The sequence below is a fragment of the Microtus oregoni genome, unplaced genomic scaffold (assembly GCF_018167655.1).
Source record: "Microtus oregoni isolate MIOR12 unplaced genomic scaffold, Mior012 000001F_ref0000356, whole genome shotgun sequence".
NCBI classification, from domain to species: Eukaryota; Metazoa; Chordata; class Mammalia; order Rodentia; family Cricetidae; genus Microtus; species Microtus oregoni.
The window spans coordinates 26,608,814-26,622,057 of record NW_024543060.1 but is presented as its reverse complement, the minus strand read 5'-3'; positions in this window follow the sequence as shown (position 1 = coordinate 26,622,057).

Here is a 13,244-nt window from a genome sequence, read left to right as displayed (position 1 = left end):
AGTCCAAGGTCCTCCCCACTCCATCCAGGTCTAGAAAGGTGAGCATCCAAACCAACTAGGCTCCCACAAAGCCATGTTTTGGGAAATGTTGATAATTTAGAAATCAACTATAGTAGTTTAATTATAAGGAACTGGCTAGAGCATTTTACTTTGAATGAGAATCATAAATGTATGGATAATTCTTATAAGAGAACATGAAATACATTTATATACTGTGTGTGTATTCAGGTTTTTTCTATTCCAAAAAAGTTATACGTCTTCAGTGAAAAGAAATAACAACTAATATGCATTATGGAGGACATACAGTTTTGCAGTGAGACAATAAATAAATAGGATGCTTATCCAGCGTAAATAGGAGGATGAGTGGAGCATGTAAATAGAATGATACTACAGACAATTTTAAGGATTCTATAAAGGCCAAGAATCAAGAAATAAAATGAGATAATTCAATATGAATTTCAGGACTTTGCTTTTCAGTCGATGTATATGATGACTTACAATACATAAATAGCAAAAAGTGAACTTATTTTCAATAAATACAGCAAAGTAGGCTATCATTAATAGTATTGAGATTTGCTCACCCACAAGAGATTATAACGAACAGCCATGAGTCTTAATACAGTTGTGTTTAGAAGAGAAATATGAGAGAACAGTGATGACTATAAATTTAGTACTAAGAAAGGACTGCTTAGAATCTAGTTTTCAGGATATTGCTCTGAAATGCAAATATAGCTGATGAGAGCTACAAAACCAATGAAGAGCAGTATATGTGTTTGACTATATGATAACTGATGGTTTGTGGAAAGATTAGAACATTGTTCTTTTATGATGCACAATATTACATATTAATATGAGGAAAATGAAGAGAACTGAACACTCCCTTAATTATTGATCAGACATTGGGAACTGTTAAGGGACTTTTAAATATTTAAAAAAATATTATTTATGTGAATAACAAGATCTCTTTGTGCATATTTCTTTTGATGTTTATTTTAGTGTAAATAAGTAAAATGTATCCGGTTGTATACCAATCAGAATTCCACACTGGCAGACGTCAGATGTTACCACTCGGATTTAGGAGTAAACCTGAAAGAATGGAGCCAAAAATGAGGAAGACTTCAGTTTCACTTTATAACCAACTTTATGCCGAGCATCAGCTACTTATATTCTGATGGTATTATCTGAGGCAAAGTTCATTTGAGTTCAAGCTGCATACAGCCACAAGGGCAAGGTCACATGAGTTTAGACTGTATACACTCAGGAAGACTTGTTCTAGGAAACACCATTCTGAAAATAATAATGGATAAAATGATGAACAATCCAAAGCATAGTCTATTCCTCTTATTTCACCTGGGAAAGGCAAGAAAAAACAATGGAAAAAAAATCACACGGTTTGGAAAAATAGAAGGAACAAAGAACTCTTGTTTTATTTACTTGGAATTTTCTCACAAGGTCTCAGAAATTTATTCAAGCAGCTTTATTGATGGTCTGAGTTTTATTTGTTAGAAGCTTTTTTGGTCCTCTGGCTGCCTTGCTCAACGGAATGGCAATCAAGTAGCAAATTCTAGTATTACAATTAAGCCTGCTGAGTTGGATACTTTGGGAAAGAATCATGGATGTGTGGGACAGCAAACTGACTATAAAAAATCAAGCATCTTTAAGCACAACTACCAAAGTAGCAGAACAACCAGCAGATTTGACAGCTGGGACAAGATGTAGCCACATGACCAGATACTATCAACAGTAGGAATTTCCTGCCACCTCAATTCAAACGTGATAAAATTGCACTGTTTCTTCTTGTCAACTTTCTATGAATATTTAGGATGTCTTCATTATATGGCATCATGTAGGAAATGTCTTTTCCTATGTTCTTTGTGGAACTGCTACTCTATGTCAGAGTATCATTTGTATCTTCTTCACAATTGACTGACCTCTGTATTACAAAAATGAAGAGGACAGTATATTTTAAATTAAGCAATTAAAAAACAATATTATTATTCAAATATCCTAGGGTACTAAGAAAAAAGTCAGACATTGGTAACCATTTGTGTTGGGAAAATGACAAATCTATGTGCAAATGTTTAAAACATTAAATCAAAATTATTTAGAAATTTAAGTGTGAGACATAATACTTTGAAGAAGAAGATAAAAGGAGATGGTTTGGGTAATTAGATGAGATAAGGAAAACTTTAGACAAAATCTAAAGAGAAACAAAACCAAAATATACCAATAGCATGGTATCAAGCTCAATTGCTACTTTAGACCAAAGAAATCAATCAGGAGAGAAAAGAAAACATAAGCAATAAAAGATCACACAAGATAAAAGATTAATATCAAGAATAAATAAGCACATTAAAAATTGAAGAATAAAAAATTAACTCAAGTATATAATTTATTCTAATAAACATTTCTTCAAAAAGAAGAAGTGCAAATGTTCAAAAAGTGTTTGATAAAACAAAAGAAAGGAAAAAATATCAAGAATCAACATGCAAATGCACATGAAATTCAGAAGGATATTTTATCCCTGCCTTCCAGGAATGGCTATTAACAGGAAGACATACGCTAAAATCTGATAGTATGATTGTGAAAAAAACAAAAATTGCACATCTTGTTTAGAATAAATAAATACTATTATAAGAAATATGGTAATCTCATTTTGTTATATTTTTATTTTTCTGACTACAGTTACTCACATGCTTCTCAGTACTTCCATTATGTAAATGGTGTGTGTGTATGTGTGTGTGTGTGTGTGTGTGTGTGTGTGTGTGTGCTTGTTTGATATTTAGCAGAGCATTTCATGTTCTAGTTTAGAGCATGGATATCATGAGCCTTCTGTTGGAACTTTGTGAATGTCCAAAGATGACCTCATTCTGAATCAGGGTGAAACATTTACATGACATAAATTAAATCTCGTTAAGTAAATAGGAACAAATCCAAGTGAACACATTCTTAATAGTCCCAAATGTGTTACAGTTCAACTGACAAGATTATAAGGCTATTTTAATAATATGAACCATTATGCTCTGCCTTTCCTTTTTCAATGACAGACTGTTTACTTTAGCTTCTAAAAAGCAGTCACAATATTATCAGTGATAATTGCCGTCATTAAACCAATACCTAAGTAGAACACTAATTGGGGGTCTCTAGCAATGCTTTCTTAGGAAGCATTACAAGAGAGAATATTATGCTTGCTTTAACAGAAGCATATAATACTAATAATGCAGGAGACAACTTGCCACTAGGAGATGCTACACAAAAACAGCATAGTTCTACGTGAAGCATTGTTATATAGATATGAGTGTAAATGTAACAATTTTGATGTGTTTAATTTCTTAAGAAATAAAAAGAAAGCAAACACACAATAATTACATAATGAGTTATGAGAAATGATTATCACCATCAACTGCTTTTAAATTATAGTAATCTATCTGGATCAGTCAGGAAGTATGTTAAACTTATCTATCTGGTCTCATGGATTTAATGATCACTAACTAATAATTTTAAGGTAAGCCCATGGATGTGCTCAGAAGCGAAACTAAAATATATCATAGGTAAAGATTTTAAATATCTCAAAATGCATGTTATTTATAAGAGAGAATGTGTTAAATGAGTCTTTTTCTCTCTTGTCAAAATTTTGTTATCACATGAAATTATTATTATTATTATTATTATTATTTGAGATAGGGTTTCTTTGTAGCTTTGGAGCCTGTCCTGGATCTGGCTCTTGTAGACCAGGCTACAACATACAGAGATCTGCCTGCTGCTGCTTCTCAAGTGCTGGGATTAAAGGTGTATGCCACAACCATCTGGCACCACCTGGAAGGCTTTTAAATTCAAGTGCCCTGGTTGTAAACAAGTTCAATTGCATAAACATGTCTTTGAGTGGGAGTGAGGTACCTTCATATTAAAGTCGCCAGGTGTCCTTGTTACGTAGAAAATACTAATAAATGAAGATAATATGTGTATTGGTTTGTATGTCCCTTTAATAGACAAGCCATACCCACTTTCTCCCTGTCCATGGAAGCAAGCTGCTCTTCAGATTTCAGCCTGAGTTTCTTCCCTTTTTGTCTCTCTGTCTCTCTTCCAACCTGCTCCTCTCTCTTCTCTCTCTCTCTCTCTCTCTCTCTCTCTCTCTCTCTCTCTCTCTCTGTGTGTGCTCTTCTCCCTTCTTCCCTTCCATAAGCCACTAAATAAATATCCAACCTCACTCTGCATGGCGTGAGACCTATCCATCTAGGTCTAACACCTGCCATGGCTGCAGCTCTTCCTGGGACCTGCTGCCTTTGTGGCCTGCTGTGGTCTCATGCCCACTGACCACTGCTACTACTGGGGGACCTGCAGCGTTTCTGCCACTGCACCACTTGGGGGATCCACAGCATTTGTATTTTTGCCATTACAATCAGACTATTTGAATAGACTTAACTATGATCAGGATTATTTTTCTGCATAAGATAAATATTTAAGCTAAAGTTTGAACAATGTTTTAAGACCTTAACAAACTTCCTTTTAATACAAGAAATGGCCTCTAATCTGCAATTTTATCATAACTAAATTCTGATTGAAAGGAAAGGTAACCAACATTTTCTCACTTTCTCTCTGCCTTCCCATAGCAGACAATTTTGCAACAATGAAAGCTGTACTTGTAATTTTTGGTATAAAATCTGTTTATAACTGCTCTATTTTTAAAAAAATATTTGTTTTTTTATTGACATACATTTGCCAAACTTCTCTCTCTCTCTGTATATATATATATATATATATATATATATATATATATATATATATGTGTGTGTGTGTGTGTGTGTGTGTGTAATCTTTGATTTGGGTTTGTGTGGTGTGTAGTGTGTTTATGTGTGTGTATGTGTATAAGTTTATGTAATGTTTACCTAAATTGCTCTAATATAATAAAAATTTTTTTGTCAAAAATTGATATTAAGGTCTGAAAAAGCCAATGAACAGTGAATAGTAAATTGGCTGACCTTCTCGCCATGTTTTTCTACATCTACTGGTAGCAGATATCAGCTCAGAAATTTCCTCTTCTCTTTTCCTGCCCATCACTATCAGACTTCCTCCATTTTTCAATATCTCTATGGTTATTCTGCTCACCCAGTTGTTGCCTCTATCATTTTATGTCTAAATAAAAGAAAGGTTTTAATGCTAACATAGGTTTAGCTTTATTAACTATGTTGGAGTTAAAAGCTTCGTAGCCTGATAAGAACAGTTATCAATTTTAAAGAACATTTACATTGTCCAGTCCATTTATATTTGTTAAATTTAGAAAAATTACTGTATTATTTATTCTATCTTGGCTCATCCAAAGTTTCTACCATTCATTTTTAGGTGATTAATGCTAAGATATAAGTAAAAGAATTTTTATTCAATTCGAAAATTGTTATTTAAACTTCTACACAATGAAAGGACATTAAACATTGCAGAACTGAATTTATCTTGACATAATACATTTTCAAGTCCAATGACCTCAATTATAGAATAATGAATCATTGCAAATATTTTTTCATCCAGAAGACTGGCATTATGTCTTCATTTTTTAATAAAATCCAATATTTAGGCAGTAACTTTAGACTCAAGGTCATCTTCAATGTAAACTCACACCATTTATCTTTATTTCCAATTTCTTTTTGAAGAAAGTGTTTTTCTTCCTAATATACTTTTTATTTTCATGCATGCAAAATACAAGTATATTCTACATTCTCTTAAAAAGAAAAGGGAATTTCTCTATCAAAACTCACTTAAAAATAGAATATTTTAAAAGAAACTTTTGTTATAGTCAAAAAGTGTTTGTTTAAAAGATATATTTAAATTCCCTATGTCAACACACAGTTAAGAGAATTACATTATGCTTAATAATGAATTCCTGCTATCTAGCAAAATGTAGTGATTCAATAAATATTTGTTTAATAAAGAATTATGCAAATTATAATTGAAGGTAAACAGAGGACTGCCAGCAGTTTTAATATGTTATTAAGGTGCAATTCTTTAATTGTCAAACATTCATGTTTAATCATAAAATACCAAAAAGGATGTAAAATGTGTGTAAGAATAAATCTCAAAAGAGTTTTATTTTTGAGACAAGGTCTTATGTCGCTTATGCTGATTTGAACTTGATAAGTAAATACGAATGTCCTTGAAATTCTGGTACTTCAAACTCTGTTTCCCTAATGTTGGAAGTATTAGTTAATTTCAAAACACTTAGCATCTATGATTGAAATAAAGCTTTGATTCAAGTGAAAGAATGAAAAACTGTTATTTGGTTTATTCAAAATGTAAAGTTAATCTTCCAATTAATGTATGCTTTATAGTTTTTTATTCAATATTTTAAAAAATGTGATAATGCCAGGTTTAAATATTATATTCAAACCTTTTTGTATGTCATTTCCTAGATTTTTCTCAGTAATTTATCTCATTGTCCTCATGGACAGCTTCTTGTTCTTGTCTTAAAGTTCTTCTAAACTGGTTCTGTGGAACATTTTGTTCAGCAGACTGTCATATTAACACTGTGTGTGTTCTGTAACTTCTTCAACACTATGTGAAATGGTGTTATTTCCATGCAATGCTGATAAATCCCTTCCTTCCTAAAGTCTCTCCTTTTACTATTGTTTGTTTCTGAATCACAAGCCTTAAAGAAACAACTGAAGAGAGGAAGAGACTATTTCAGATAGTTATGATTCATCATGGTGGGAAAAAAAAAGGTGGATGTCATGTTGGCTTTATCAAAAGATAGAGACTCCTCACAACTAATGAGAAAACAGAAAGTGCAAGAGCTGAAAAATGATCATGCTCTAACATTCTAAGGTCCTGTTAGTAAAAACGTATATTCAAATGGTTAGTTACAGCTCTAAAATAATTCACAGCCCCCAGAACTGCACAATAAACCAAGGAACTATAATTTGAAGAGGGGCCTGTGGCAAGGGTTCAGAAATAGAGTTTAACAAGGACAAGTGAGAGTAAGATATAAGGAGCACAGTTTAATCAACATAATTTCTATCAAATTGACATATGTTTAGAAACTAGAAAGGCCACTCAAACTTGGCAGAACAAATTTCAGCTAATCCACTAGCTGACCTCTAAAATAAATGCAAAACAAGGAACAACCATATCTCAGCTGGTCTGTAAAAATACATTAAATAAATTGATCTATTTTAACCACATTGAGTTTTTCTTGTTAGTAATATTTATTAGATACTAGGAGGATTTAAAATATGCATATTCATGCAAAATCTAAATAACTTATTAATTAAAAATAATCTTCAATGGAAACAATTTAAAAATATAAATAAATTTAAAAGCTAGTTTTGCTTTAATATTCCTGTTTTCAGTCATGAGAATTACACTCATAGTCTTTGCTATCCTAAGCAAGCCCTCTATTTTTAGATACATTCAAGGTCCAAAATAGTGTTGGTCTTAATTGCTCTACTTTGTTCTGCTGTTATGACAAAATACCTAAGCTGAAAAAAAAGACTCATTTTAGCAGTTTAGTTCATGTACCTTATACACCTTGATTTTGAGTTTGTGATAATGGAAAACATAAGAAGAAGAAGCATCTAGAACCAATCTGTTCAGTTCATATCAATATCCTATGCACACCTCAGAACACACTTCAAGGGAATTACCCCCCCCCCCCTTTTTTTTACTAGTTCTCGGTACCAACTCATCTCTCTACCTAGTTTCGACCATTTCCATTTTCTAATGCAAGGCAGACAAATCAGAGTTTGTATGTGGCCCTAAGGAAACCTTTATTTCAAATAGCAAAACATTGTAACTAATAAAAATATTAATCTCTTCATCATGGAAGCTGTAGCATGACACAGTGAGTCACTGCAGTATCTCCTTTTGTCCCTATAACTTTATTTGCAAGTGTTCGTTGTTAAAAGTCTTTGGTCTGTTTTTTTTTTTTTTTTTTTCCATTTTGGGGACCTTGCTAGGAATCCTCTTGGATAGCCTATTGTTTCCCTGTTTCATGGAGATACTGCAACTTTAGGTCTGCTGGACCAGCATCTTCACCTGCTCCCACAGATAATAATCGTGTAATTGGGGTGGACGTTGGCATCAGCCAACTCAGAACCCTCAATCTATGCCTCATTAGTTGCAAGACTTGTCAGCCTGCCAGCTCTCCATGTCTTGACCATCAAGGTGACCCCTTCAGCATTGCTTACATTAGTCACTTCTTGCAGCAATGCACAGCAGTGAGCAAGAGGAGGGGCCAGTTCTCCTGCTTGTATGCCCTCAGTGTCAGCTCTCCCATACCAAGGCCATCAGGTGAAGGGCAGGGAGAGCTCTCCTGCCTTTATGACCTCAGGATTAGCTCTCTCACCTGCCACAGGTGTCATGGTAGCAGAAGAGCATGTCTCTCCCCAACCCAGACCACCATATCTCAGATGAGAGGCACTGCTAACCTTTCCATGTTCATGGTCTTGGGGCCTGTTCACCCATAAACCTGCCAATCGGGTCAGTTCTGCTGTGCTGCCCAGATGAGGATGCAAAGCCAGTTTTTCTGAGTGCAACAGTGGGTAACGGAGAGGGTTAGCATCCTTGCTTCCACAGTGGGTAACGGAGAGGGTTAGCATCCTTGCTTCCACAGGTGGTAGTGACAAGTGAGGAGGGCATCTTTCCCTTGCCCTCTCCACATGGAAGATGAGAGTTTGGCCAGTCCCACCCTCATACACTCAGAGCCACATCACCTGCGCCTCTAACTAAAGGATCAGCTTTAGTATTCTGCCCAGCTGGGAAGCAGAGCCTGCTTTCTTGAGCACTACAAGGGGACGGGGGAAGGTAAGCACCTTGGGGGGGGGACATCTCTCCCCCACCTAGACCACTGCATGGTTCAGCGAGGACTGCTCTTCCTTCCTCTCAGATTTGGGTCTGGCTCACTGATACTTCTTCCAACAGGATCAGGTCTTCTTTGCTACCCAGGCAAGCAAGATACAGGGTCTTCATTCCTGAGTGTTGCAGCTGGTGTGGGTCAGGAGCGGCTCTCAGCTCTTATGAACTTAGAGCTAGCTCTCTATGCCAACTCTAACACTGGGGAGGACAGGGAGTACAATGACATCCCTTCCCTGACCATGCTGTCACGTGGAAGATAAAGAGCATAAATAGATTTCTCAGGCTCATATTCTCGGGGTCACTCACTGGGTCTTCATAAACTGGGTCAGATCCACTGTGATGAACAGACGAGGCACAGAACTCACTATCACAAGTGCTGCAGCTGGTAAAGGAGATGGTCAGCTCTCTGGATAGTTCAAGGCAGTAGGGGTATTGAGGGGTAGGGCATTTTTCCTTCACACCCGCCACCATACTGCAGAGGATGGTACTTTATATGTTTTGACAAGTTTTTCTATAGGACACGAAATTTTACTCTACTAATGTAGTAATATGAGCGGTGGGGCTGTGTCCAGGCCGCCTGGCTAGCTTATGCCCCGAAATAACAACACACAAATTGTATTCTTTTAAACACTGCTTGGCCCATTATATCTAGCCTCTTCTCTGCTAACTCTCGCACCTGGACTAGCCCATTTCTAATAAGGTGTGTAGCATCCCAAGGTGCGCTTATGGGAAGATTCTAGCCTATGTCGATCCTGGGTCGAAGCTTCATCGCATGTGCCTCAGAGAGCAGAGCTATTGCGTCTGCCCGGGAGAGGGGAGCATGGCATCTCTGAGCTCACTTCCTCTTCCCCCCAGCATTCTGTTCTGTTTACTCCACCCACCTATGATCTAACTTATCAGGGCAAGCAGTTTCTTTAATTAACCAATGACCTTGCTCCATCAGGTCAGGAAAACTCTTAGCCTTAAAAAATCTCCGCACTAACTGAAATGCTTTATTGTAAGAAAAAGTAGTAGAGAACATGTGTGTACACCACATGGACTTGCAGACAGAAAACATATACAGAATTAAAATTAAATATATCTTTAAAAATAAACAAATGATACATTGTGGCAAATATTCTGCAATGTAGTTTTCTAATAAGTGCCAGGCCTGAGGTCTAATCTCCACTATTACAGAAGAATGTAAGAAATTACAAATGGCTAGAAACCAAATATGAGTGAGTATATCCCTTGTTCCTTTTTTTGGGTCTGGCTTACCTCACTCAGGATAGTGTTTTCTATTTCCATCCATTTGCATGCAAAATTCAAGAAGTCCTTGTTTTTTACTGCTGAGTAGTACTCTAATATATATATATATATATATATATATATATATATATATATATATTCCATACTTTCTTCATCCATTCTTCCATTGAAGGGTATCTAGGTTGTTTCCAGGTTCTGGCTATTACAAACAATGCTGCTATGAACATAGTAGAGCATGTACTTTTGTTGTATGATAAGGCCTCTCTTGGGTATATTCCCAAGAGTGGTATTGCTGGGTCCAGGGGTAGGTTGATCCCGAATTTCCTGAGAAACCGCCACACATATTTGGTTTCTAGCTATAAACAAAGGACATTGAGCCTATAATTAGTGATCCTAGAGAAGCTAAATAAGGAGAACCCAAAGAAAAACATATAGGCATCCTCCTGAATATTAACCTTCAGCAAGCGAGGAAAGGAGACAGAGACAGAGACCCACATTGGAGCAGAGGACTGAAATCTCAAGGTCCAAATCAGGAGCAGAAGGAGAGAGAGCACGAGCAAGGAACTCAGGACCGCGAGGGGTGCACCCACACACTGAGACAATGGGGATGTTCTACTGGGAACTCACCAAGACCAGCTGGCCTGGGTCTGGAAAAGCCTGGGATAAAACCGGACTCTCTGAACATAGCGGACAATGAGGACTACTGAGAACTCAAGAACAATGGCAATGGTTTTCTGATCCTACTGCAGGCACTGGCTTTGTGCGAGCCTAGGCAGTTTGGATGCTCAACTTACTAGACCTGGATGGAGGTGGGTGGTCCTTGGACTTCCCACAGGGCAGGGAACCCTGATTGCTCTTTGGGCTGATGAGGGAGAGGAACTTGATTGGGGGAGGGGGAGGGAAATGGGAGGCGGTGGCGGGGAAGAGACAGAAATCATTAATAAATAAAAAAATGAAATGGGATGAATGCAAAAAAAAAGAAACTACAAATGGCTTAAACTTATTAAATATTTACCCCCGATGGAAAAAGTATGCATTAAATTTATATCAAATATTATCTCCTTCTCAAAGTATCTTACTTTAAAATTTAAAGATAAAGAAAGAAGTCTTTATTTCCAAAGAAAATTTCTGTATTTGTATTTTTATAAGTTTTGAATGTCTTTATTCTTTAGAGAAATCTTCTGTACTTGAAATATTTGTAAAAATCCAGATTAATGAGTACATCGCTTCATTCATGTACATATAGTTTTCTGAAGCTATAGGCATTGTATATCTTCCAGCATTAGTAAAACTGGAAGTTTTCATCATTTACAACAACAAGACATCCTTCTGTGTAGATGGAATAAAGAGTAGATTTACTGCTTTTAGAATGCTTTATTTAGTCTTTCCAAAATTGCTATATTTAATTTAGTTTTTCCAATAAGTCCGTTTGTAAATATTTAGTCGTATTAATTCATAGGATAATGACAATCCAAGTTATATTCAACATTATTTTCTTGCTTATAGCACTCCAGTGAATGCATTGATTCAGTTCTGTATCATTTAATTACCTCACATTGGCTCTCATTGATTAATAATAAGAATACAGAGGCACAAAGCATTACAAACTGTTCCAATATCCATAGTTTGTTTTGGCTGTGCATATTTAGAACTCTCCTGGAAATTTTATTATTATTCTCTGAATAGTATTCTGCACTTAGACTTCAGTAACTACCATGATTTTAACAGACATTTGTCTCAATCTCTTTCCTGGTTCTGTCTCTTTCTCTCTTCTTTCATCATGTGGGCTGCCAATGTTTCATCTAATATTACTGTTTTGTCTTAATAACACGGAGTACTCAAGGGTATATGGAATACAGTCACAAAACATAATTATTTGTCAATAATTATGCATTTCTGAGTAAGGAAGTAATGCTATAATGTACATAGTTTTCATATGTGTTCTACCTTTTAAGTCCCATGTTATGAACAAGAGTTTACTGATAAATCTTTTTTATGGCATCGATAATTAAAAATACTGTGTCACTCTTTTAAAAAAAATACTTACAAAAATATAGAAACCTTCCAAAATTTCTCATAAACACTTACTCTCTGAGCAAGACTAATTATGTTACCTTTTATATGCAACGAAGTGAAATAAAAAAAATGTGGGTGACATTCTAGCCATAGGGTACTTCTCCTTCTTCCACAGAAAGCATTCTTCAGTATTTCTCCAAAGCACTGAGATTTCAGACAGTCTGATAAAGGTTTCTATATTTTCAGTGTCTGCCCTGATCTAGTCAGGATAACAAGTTTCATCAAACTGCTGAGATATTTAGAAACTCAGCAATCTGATTCACTAAATAATCCTTTACACTAGCAACAAAACTCCTAGGTCATTTTCTTTTTAAATAGGTTTAGGTGAATCATCTTATTTAGCTTGACCTCTTGTCTTCCTGAACCAGCTAAGACAGATTCCTAATTTAAAAGTACCTGGGGAGCAAAATCGGCAGCATCTGGAAGGAAAGGCTTTGTAGCATCTGGAGTGAGGAGAGCTTTTGATCCCCATTTCCCTGTGGGTTCCTGCCTTTGCAATTACATTTCAAGGACTTCACCATTGAATAATAGTTTCAGTCAAGGTTATACATACCCAGGCTGACAGGAAAAACGAAAACAAGACCCTAATGTGGAGGCATTGACTTGTTTTCAGAGAAAATTAATATTATCCCCGTCTTTAATAGTTTTCTACATTTTTATGTATGGTTCTTTTAGTATTATTAGCAGCAGTAATATTTGCCCAATGCATTTGCGATTTCATAGGATTTGCAAAGTTAAAAACACACACTTTACGTAATTTGGGTTTATAAAACATATTTTGGCAGTCTCTTCAAATATGAAGTTGGTAATTCTCTGGATTTAAGTGTTTTCTGGCTTTCATTTTATTATTATAAAAATATTCTCATATTTTTCTTTTAACACTGATAAGTACTAAAGTCAAAATGTAGTAGAGAAATTGTGGAAGGCAGTGTCCGAGGGTGTCATTTCTGATGAGGGACCATTGTAGTAATTGTATTGGTGAAGATATTCACCAGGTTGCCTCAAAAACAACTTTTGGGAAGCAAACAAAGCAAATTCAAGATCTGAAACAGAGGCTTCCGAGGGCATTTTATTTCAAG